Consider the following 10,567-nt stretch of genomic DNA (forward strand, 5'->3'; position numbering starts at 1 on the left):
TATATTTTGTCCATTTTTGGATTTTAATAGAGAAACAGAACCTATAAAAATGACGAAGCCCAGACTGACCAACATGGAGGAGTAAGAAGATATGGAACTCACCTCCCTCCCACCACAAACATGTGCAAAATACATCGACATATGAAACAACTCCACTGAAACCTAACTCTAAGCTGGCAGAAGGACTCAAGTGCGACCAAGGCTACATGAAAGACACACGTATCATCAGGTAGGAAGGGAACAAAAGCAACCTGTGTCCCTGGGCGGTGACTCAGAGGAAAAGGGAGATTATGTAGGTAGGCAAAGACCTGCCCTGGGGAATGAGCTGTGAAAGCATACAGGATGAAGTAAGTCAGAAAGAGAAAAACAAATATCATATATTAACACGTCTATGTGGAATCTAAAAAAGTGGTACAGATGAACCTATTTGCAGGGCCGGAATAGAGATGCAAATGGAGAGAACCACATGTAGACGCAGTGGGGAAAGATATGTTGTTAAATGAGAAATAAAGAGCAAACCAGTATGACACAATTTGTATGTTTTAAAATTGTCTTTATACACACACATGTGTCCTCATGCATACTTAGACCATCTCTGGAGGGAGGGTATACAGGCCACCGGTACAATGGTTTCTTCTGGAAAAGAGAACTGAAGGCTTGAAGAGGTACTTATGTTTCATTATATACCATTTTCACTCTATGAATATTGTATTACATCTATGTAATTACCTGTGAAAATTTTTAAATTTGAGTAAAACTATAAAAAGTATCAGAAGATGTGTGGTTTAGTTGCTCAGTCATGTCCGACTCTTGCGACCCCATGGACTGTAGCCCGCCAGGTTCCTCTGTCCCTGGGATTTCCCAGGCAAGAATACTGGAGTGGGTTGCCATTTCCTTCTCCAGGGGCTCTTCCCAACCCAGAGATCAAACCCAGGTCTCCTGCATTGCAGGCGGTCTCCTTGTAGACTGAGCCACCAACATAACCCGTTAAGAAGAGGAAGGGAATATATATCACTGATTCCCAAATATGCTGGCCTGCCTCCAGGATGGGGAGAACTCTTTAGTACTAACCTTCCACCCACACTGTTTTGGCCCCCATGAGAGTATACAAGTATACCACACCAGATGCCCTTTGACTTGACTGCTTGCAACCTTTAGGGACCTTGACCCTGCCCCATGGCCAACAAATAACTCTGACGTAGTTCCATTTCCCCATTTCCTGGCAATTGAACCATCCAAGTTGACTCAACACCAACCAAATTCCTCTTACATTTACCACTGTGCTGAATATAGTCCCCAGAGACTGAAAATCTAGCCAGGCTTTCTGGCTAACTGGCCCCAGTGCAGCACAAGTATAGAAAATCTGCAGAAATGAACCAAGATGTACCATTGGCAAATGAACGATTTGAGAACAAAGGATGATAAAATTTCAAAAGTGAATTCCTGCTATTAAGGATTTAAAAAAAAAATGAGAATCACTTCTTTCTGTTCACATTTATTAGAGCAAATCATTTGTGATATTTATGCCAATTAAGTAGTTAAGTCAAGCTTTCCCTCAGCCAGAACTGATTTTCACAAACATTAAATCAGGGGCAAACAACTTAAAAATAGCTTTGGATGGCAATAATTGCTACTTTATATGATCAAGAAAGTGTATCTTTGTGCCAGAAAGCCCCTTTTCTACTTGGCAAAGACCTAACTACCACTGTTCCCTAAAAAGAAATTGATGCATTGATTGAAATTTCTAGATTCCAATGTTTAAAGTTGCTTTCTAGAGTTTAGAAAATGCTAAAAATTATCTTTCAGTCCAAAATGGCTTCAGACAATAACGTTCCAATGATGGATAAAATATTGTTTAAGTCATTTTGTCTTAGTTTGAGCGCTGAAGAATTGATGCTTTTGAACTGTGGTGTTGGAGAAGGCTCTTGAGAGTCCCCTGGGCTGCAGGGAGATCCAACCAGTCCATCCTAAAGGAGATCATCCTGAGTGTTCATTGGAAGGACTGATGCTGAAGCTGAAACTCCAATACATTGGCCACCTCATGCGAAGAGTTGACTCATTGGAGAAGACCCTGATGCTGGGAGGGATTGGGGGCAGGAGGAGAAAGGGACGACAGAGAATGAGATGGCTGGATGGCATCACTGACTCGATGGACATGAGTTTGAGTAAACTCCGGGAATTAGTGATGGACAGGGAGGCCTGGCGTGCTGCGATTCATGGGGTTGCAAAGAGTCGGACACTACTGAGTGACTGAACTGAACTGAACTGAAAAGGAAAGAATGCAAAGAAACAATTGTGAAAATTAATCCTGAACCCTAACAGCTAAATCTTCGTTTAAAATTATATATACAATTTTCTAGCTCCACTAGATAATTTGAACCACAAAGTCAAAACAATATTTATAATTAAAAGCTTCTCAGAGCCTAAGCTCTATTAGGATAAGTTACATGACATTCTTTAACTAGAAAATGATGTCCTGCTTAGAAAGCAGATGAGAAATATTAATTCAACTTTTCATACATTCTCAAATTTTTCTTGTTGTTTGGAGTATGATACACACTGCATGCATTATTTAATTCATTTGTATATTCACTCATTCCATACAAACATTTTTAAGATTATTCACTTTAACAGCACTTGGGCAGTAAAAACCATCCGTATATAATATACTTATTCTACTTAAGCCTAAAAATGGATGTCTCTGCTCAAATGTCAACTTTATGAACCAAATGAAAGAAGCAGAAATTATGTTTAGCAGTTTGATAAATGGGAGTGAAAATGAATAGTGGCTGATATTCTAGTAGTTTTTTGTTTGACTGGTTGGTTTTTTGTTTTTATTTTCAATTGTGCTTTTTTGTTTCAATTCTTCTCCCAGTCCCACAAAAACTTTCAAACTGAAATGTGCCCCAAGGTGCTTTCCATCTGTTAGGTTTTGTTACTAATCAAATGAACTGAAGACAATTGACTGGTATCTAAAGGGTTGCTTCATGAAGTTTTTGGTTCATTGGCACTTTAAGTCTTACTATCAGTTATAGTATGTCCCAACATGTCCCAACAATTAATGGACGAATGGACTAGGTCTGTCAAAGAACTAAAGGAACCAAAGGAAGATTCATCTCTGGTCGAGAAGGATCTATGGTGGTAAGACTTTGCCTTTATTCTTCAACATGCTATGATACCATCTATTTTTCCCCTCTAAGCTCCTTCACAAGTTCCTCCTTACCTTACTTATGAATATTGAAGCTTCTTGGAGCCTTTAACTTGGTCCCTCTGCTCTCTCTCTCTCTGCCTAAATTTTCTCAGGAAGTATGATAGTATAAATGCTATCTCCACTACTTGTATAGATGATACCTACATAACACAGTGATGACTATGAAAAGAATCCTCTTGCCAATGCAGGAGTAAGATCCCATGAAGAAGGACAAGACAGTCCTCTCCAGTATCCTTGCCTGGAAATACTGATGGACGGAGGAGCTTGGCAGGCTACTGTCCATGGGATTGAAGAGTCGGACCCGACTGAGCACACATACGCAACACACAACTCTAATACTTGATGAGACACTGTTTCCCGCTAAGGAGTATCTTCCTGGGCAATATCTCAGCTTGATTCTATAAGGTTTCAGTCACTTTTGCTCAATTGGTTTCATTCAGCTTCTATGACTCAGACCTGCTTATTTGAAGACTTTGATTCTCCTGTGCAATTTAGCTGTTCTCCCCACCCCACCAGCCAGCAGGGCGCTGGCAGTTCACGTGGCTCTGAGTGGAAGGACGTGGTCCTTCCTGACTCTTTCCCTCCCAGATCTGGGGTAAGGAGAAGAGAGTGACAGAGTGCTCTCCTCTGTGACCATCTTTGCCAGGCCTCCCCCATCTCCTCGTTTGCTTGGTAACTGCTTTTCCATCTCATTTTCTGTGACCTGCAGTGGCCGGGCGGCAGCACTCTCCTGGGCATCACTGATCTCTTGTAACATAAGCCATGTCTTCCATCCCCCTGCCATAGCTCTCCCCACTGTATTCTTATGACATATGTGCCTCTTATTCCACATGAACAAGCATACGATCCCATCCTTTCTCTAGAACCTTTCTCCCACCCGTGCAGGGAAGTGTGAGATCTAAACTCCCCACATCTCAGAAACTGGGAACCCACAGCAGGGTGGAGGTTGTCAATATCCATTTCCCTCTGATTCTTTATGCATGTGCATGCAGCGTGCTAAGTCACTTCAGTCATGTCCAACTCTTTGCAACTCTATAGAGAGCAGCCCACCAGGCTTCTCTGTCCATGGGTTTCTCCAGGCAAGAATACTGGAGTGAGTTGCCATTTCCTCCTCCAGGAATTGGTAGCACAGAGCGCTCAAACACTGGTGAAGAGCCCATACAACCAAGTCCTAACTCTCAGGCTCCCCTCATATCTACTTCCCCTCACCCAACAAACTCTGAGGCTCGTTTAGGAAGGATGAGAAAAAGAAAATGGAGATTACGTAGTCATCACATTGCCAGGTTCCACGAATCTCTGAAATCTGTTTGAGTTCTGTTCTTCCTAGGATTCACCCAAATGAATGCATTTCCAATTGAAAACTGTTTAGCGAGGTTTCTATCACTCACAAAGCAGAAAAATAGTGACTCCTACTCACTGCACTTAAGCCAGAGGGATGTATACAAATGCAAACATCGCTAAGGACCACGTTCAGGAGCAAATGAGCAGGAGTGCTTCCTTCTCTAACATGAGGTTTTCTGGATGCTGTAGGTGACTGTTTGCTTTCTTCAGTTTTATTTTAATTTATGTTTGAATAGCTCAGTGCTAGTAAAAGCGTGGTCCGTGACAGAGAAGTAAAGAAATTGAGAACTAAGAATGATTTGACATTGACATGATATTCAAGCCTGTGGTCAGTGAACTCATCTCACTGAAAAAAGATGGAGCAATTTGAGTGTTTTCTTTATGTTTCATTTTCTTAGTAATTCATTCCTTCTTGAAAAGTAGCAGTCTGTGGGAAAAAAAGAGAGAAGAAGGGGGGGGGCGGGGGAAGAGGAGTAGGAGACAAGGCAGGCAGACAGGAAGGAAGGAAGGGAAAAGAAAGCTAGCTCTTTTGGTATGTAGCATATATTCTCTGTAAACTGCCTGTAATTCCTTATATGAGGTGACAGGGCTTCCCAGGTGGTATAGTGGCAAGGAATCCACCTGCCCGTGCAGGGTACACAAGAGATTTGGGTTTGATCCCTGGGTCGGGAAGATCTCCTGGAGAAGGAAATGGCAACCCACTCCAGTGTTCTTGCCTGGAACATTTCATGGACAGAGCAGCCTGGTGGGCTGTAGTCCACAGTGTTGCAAAAAGTTGGACAGGACTGAACATACACACATACTCACACAGGGGATAAAATAAGTACATAAACACCCGACTCCACCACCTTGATTCTCTTCGCTGCTAATTTACTCTCCCTCCCCCTGATGTTCTCTTTCCCACTCCATCCAACTATACGCAGCTACTCTCTTCCCCACCTACCTGTCCAATTTCCTCATCACCACACTGCCAACCACTGCAGCCTTGCTTCAATTATGTTGCTTGAAATGCTATTTAAAGAAGTGAACATAAATCATGCTCTTATGTTCCACAGCAGACCATGATCTTTAATGAATGTTTGATGCCCTAATCACTTGTGCCTAAATTCCTTTATAGTTTATCATAAAATTGCATTCCTACCTTCTCAAGTCCCACATTTCACAGGTTATATAAGACTTCTTTCTTTAAGCTTCAAGAAAATTAATCAGTTTGCTTTAGGAAAAGCAAATAGTAAGAGAAACAAGGGAAAATGTTTACATAATGACGGTGTTACACATTTTTCTGAGTGCAATCAGTTAGAAACTCTTACTTAAAAAAGAAAGATAAACAAATTGAAATGAGTCAAGTTTGGCTCAGTTTGATTATAGAGGTTCTTTCAATACATATCAAGAAAATACCTTGTTAAGGATCAACTAAGGATTGCTGTTACCTCAATCATGTTTGGCTTTTTATCAATGTTAGTTTGGAATTATTCTTTTTTTCCACATGGAGAAAATGTGCCAATGTATTTGTCCACAAGATAATAAAACAAAATTCAGAAACATTTTGGTCCTTATATTTGAGTTTCCCATCCACTTGAGTAAAGATTTGGTTAAAATGAAAGGATAGAAAATGAAATTTGGAATTTTATGAATTAGGAAATTTTTAAAAATGTATGTCCGGAAATAGATTATAGTAAATTAGGGCTTCCCAGGTGGCACGAGTGGTAAGGAGCCCACCCGCCGATGCAGGAGACTAAGAGATGCAGGTTCAGTCCCAGGTCAGGAAGATCCCCTGGAAGAGGGCATGGCAACCCACTCCAGTATTCTTGCCTGGAGAATCCCGTGGGCAGAGTAGCTTGGCAGGCTACAGTCCATAGGGTCGCAAAGAGTTGGACACAACTGAAGTGACTTAGCATGTGGGTGTGAATGCTTAATACACATGAGAGATTCTAGAAATCAGGGAAGATAAAGACAGAAAGCAGTGCAACAGAGAGGAGATATGGAAAAAGAGTGTGTGTGTATGTGTGTGTCTGACTGGGGGATAGTTTCATTTATATTTCTAGAGCATAATAATAATAATGATAATTCCATTTATCATTTTAAAACATGTTTTCCTGTGTACTGACACTTCCATTCCAGAAATGTTATTTCTCCTCTCCACACTGGAGCGTAGCAACAGTTAAACAGCTAGGGATTTCACTCAGTGGTCTGATAAGTTCTCACAAACGCTTTGTTTACAGCTGAGGAACATAAATGCCTGTTTACATCTATCTCTGGCAAAATTTCCTTTCCCTATCTGATGGACATTAATTTAGACTTAACCAGTTTCCTGTAAAAAGAAATTGCAAAGGGCCTAGGAAGAATATGATGTGTATGACTAATTTCCTCTGCCTGCTATAGACATTAAATTAAATTTACATGCTAATTATGACCATAATGGCCCTTTGGATGATGCTACACTACAGGCCGCAACTGAAATGAGGTCCCCAGTTGTCACTGAGAAAATCAAAAGGATCTTAGTTTGAGGAGTAAATATGTGATTATAGTGATTATGTGTGAATTGTGATTATATTCTTCAATAAAGAAAACAGACTGGTGTTTACAAGTTTCCTCTTGAGAATCAATTAATGAATTAACACATATTGAACACCCACAGGGTTTCTGGAGCTGAACAAATAAATTACTTCATCAACCTGCAAAAAAAAAAAAAAAAAATCATCACTAGTGATGACTGAGCTGTGCAATAAGCCCAGCTGAGCATGACCTTAAGCAGAACCATTAAGCACGCAGAATTTACCTTCACTGTGGTAGCATCTGCATTGTGCATTCTGGAACAGTTTGGACTAGAAGTCCTGTCTGGACTCTGCTTCTGGCTCTGTTACCTGCTAGCTGTGTGATAATGACCAAGACAATTTACCTTCCTGAGTTTTAATTTCTTAATTATAAAATAGGAAATCATTGCCCTGTCTTATGGAGAGTCTCAGAGGAAACAAGGAGTGGGAATTTACTTTTAACATTATAAATAGTCTACATCCATACAATATTATTTCCCTGTTCCATTTTTTTTCTCAAGACTTCTTCAAGGGGTTGGTTGTTCTCATGATTTCTAATCCCCCTTTCTTTTTCTTCTAAATCCTCACTCCAGGGACCTCACATTGTGGCCTCAAAACAGTAGCCGGTTCTCAGTTTTCACTTTACTTATCCCATCAATAGTATTTGACACAATCCGCAGGTGAGTCCATCTTCCTTGAAACACTTTCTTCATTTTGCTTCCAAAGATACATTCTTGCTCTTCTCCCTAAACCACTGACTATATTTTCTGTAATGGTTCTTCCTTTTCTCTCTACTATTTATCCTTAGCGTATGCAAGTAAGTTCTTGGACTTCCCTTCTCTACATCTGTTTCTTTCTTTTCTGTCTGTGTGCATGAGTGTTAAGTCGCTTTAGCCATCTCCAACTCTTTGCGACCCTATGGACTCTAGCCCACCTGGCTCCTTTGTCCATGGGATTCTTCAGGCAAGAATACTGGAGAGGGTTACCATTTCCTTCTCCATCTTTTCTCTCTACACTCATCTAATGTCATGAGTTTAAATACTATCTCTATTCTGGATACTTTCACAGCAATCTAGACCTTGCTTGCAAACTCTAGACTCATATTCTACTTGTAGCCCCACTGGGTTATCTCATAAAATTTTTAGCAAATATATGTTCATCACTTACTGACTCATCTTCTCCCTTACATCTACTCCATGCACAATTCTTTTCTATTTCGGTTGATGGTACACCCACTTTCCATTTGCACTAGACAAAGTTTTAGTCATACTTGACCCCTCTCTATCTCTTTTGCCCCATAACCAATTCCTTTATCCCCTACCCCTCAATAAATCCTGTTGGTGCTGTCTTCAAAATCTATCTACTGATTACCATTTTCATCATCATTACCCTGGAGTAAGCCATCATCATCTCATTCCCTCACTAGCCTCCTAGCTAGTCTCCGTACCGTTCTACAGTTTATTCTCTATAAAGCAGTTAGAGTAATCCCCTTAAAACATACCCCAGGTCATGTCACTTCTTCGTCAAAACTCTCCAAAGACTCCTTCTTTAAGCAGAATGAAATCCAAGACTCTTACAATGAATCATGAGGTCTTGCAGGATTTCTCACATATACTGATAGAGACACAGACATAGACACACACACACACACACACACACACACACACACACACATACACATACATACTTACCCCTATGTCTGATCTCATCTCTGACTAATCTCCTCACTTATTCTGCCCCAGGTGCAATGGCCTCTGTGCTCTTCCTCGAAAACTCTGGCTCTCTCCTGAAGTTTGAAGGAGAATGGATACAGAAAACTCTGGCTCTCTCCTGAAGTTTGAAGGAGAATGGATACAGAAAACTCTGGCTCTCTCCTGAAGTTTGAAGGAGAATGGATACAGAAAACTCTGGCTCTCTCCTGAAGTTTGAAGGAGAATGGATACAGAAAACTCTGGCTCTCTCCTGAAGTTTGAAGGAGAGTGGGTACATTCATATGTATGGCTGAGTCCCTTCACTGTTCACTTGAAGTGATCATAATGTTGTTAATCTGCTATCACCAAATACAAAATAAAAAGATAAAAAAGATTGTTCTCTAATGATAATGACTATCAAAGCAAAAAAAAAAAAAAAAACACCTCTGTCTCCCTCCTGCCTCAGGACACCTGCTTTTCCAATTCCATTCTTAGGCATATACCCTAGTAATTAATCAGTGAGAATAATGACTTCTCTGCACCAAGATACACACATTAAGAATGTGAAAGTGAAAGTGTTAGTCTTTCAGTCATGTCTGACTTTTTGCAACCCTATGGACTCTAGCCCACCAGGCTCCTCTGGCCATGGAATTCTCCAGGCAAGAATACTGGAATGGGTTTCCATTTCCTTCTCGAGGGGATCTTCCTGACCCAGGGATTGAACCCAGGTTTCCTGCATTGCAGACAGGTTGTTTACTATCTAAGCCACCAAGGAAGCCTTAGTTCAGTTCAGTTCAGTTCAGTCGCTCAGTCGTGTCCGACTCTTTGCAACTGCATGAATCGCAGCACGCCAGGCCTCCCTGTCCATCACCAACTCCCAGAGTTTACCCAAACTCATGCCCATCAAGTCGGTGATGCCATCCAGCCATTCATCTTCTGTCGTCCCCTTCTCCTCCTGCCCCCAATCCCTCCCAGCATCAGGGTCTTTTCCAATGAGTCAACTCTTCACATGAGGTGGCCAAAGTATTGGAGTTTCAGCTTCAGCATCAGTCCTTCCAATGAACACCCAGGACTGATCTCCTTTAGGATGGACTGGTTGGATCTCCTTGCAGTCCAAGGGACTCTCAAGAGTCTTCTCCAACACCACAGTTCAAAAGCATCAATTCTTTGGTGCTTAGCTTTCTTCACAGTCCAACTCTCACATCCACACATGACCACTGGAAAAACCACAGTCTTGACTAGACCAAGGAAGCCTAAGAATGTGTAGTAAGAAACAAAATGAGAAACAAACTTGATACAGATATAGGAAGCAAAGTAAATAAACAAATCAGAACATAATCTTCTTTTTCATTGTCTTATTTGACATACAAATTTATATTAGTTTCAGGTGTACACCACAGCAATTTGATAATTTTATACACTGTAAAATAATCCTGTCATCATCCATTGCATAAAAGTGGTTACAATATTGGATCCGAATATATTCATACAAGGAAATATGTTGCAACAATGAAAAGAAGTGAACTAAAACTGTAAGGACATGGATGACTCTCCCAAACAAGATTTTAAAAATCTGATAGGTATGGTTACCCAGGTGTTGTCTTCATCATAATTATTTATTAAACTGAATATGCGTGTGTGTGCATGCATGTGCTCAGCCACTCAGCTGTGTCAGACCTTTTCCAACCCCGTGGACTGTAGCCCACCAGGCTCCGCTGTCCATGGGATTTCCCAGGCAAGAATACCGGAGTGGATTGCCATTTCCTGCTCTAGAGGATCTTCCCCACCCA

The 10,567-nt window shown here is 41.0% G+C and overlaps 1 long non-coding RNA gene across 1 annotated transcript; it reads left to right on the top strand.

Annotated features, from left to right (window-relative positions):
* Positions 1–841: 841 nt before the first annotated feature.
* Positions 842–10,350, top strand: LOC122423076. The gene is made up of 3 exons (XR_006264086.1): positions 842–986; positions 4,306–4,308; positions 10,340–10,350. It is a non-coding gene; the product is annotated as an uncharacterized LOC122423076 (long non-coding RNA).
* Positions 10,351–10,567: the final 217 nt, after the last annotated feature.

Source organism: Cervus canadensis, chromosome 21, assembly GCF_019320065.1.
Source record: "Cervus canadensis isolate Bull #8, Minnesota chromosome 21, ASM1932006v1, whole genome shotgun sequence".
In the NCBI taxonomy this organism is placed as follows: Eukaryota; Metazoa; Chordata; class Mammalia; order Artiodactyla; family Cervidae; genus Cervus; species Cervus canadensis.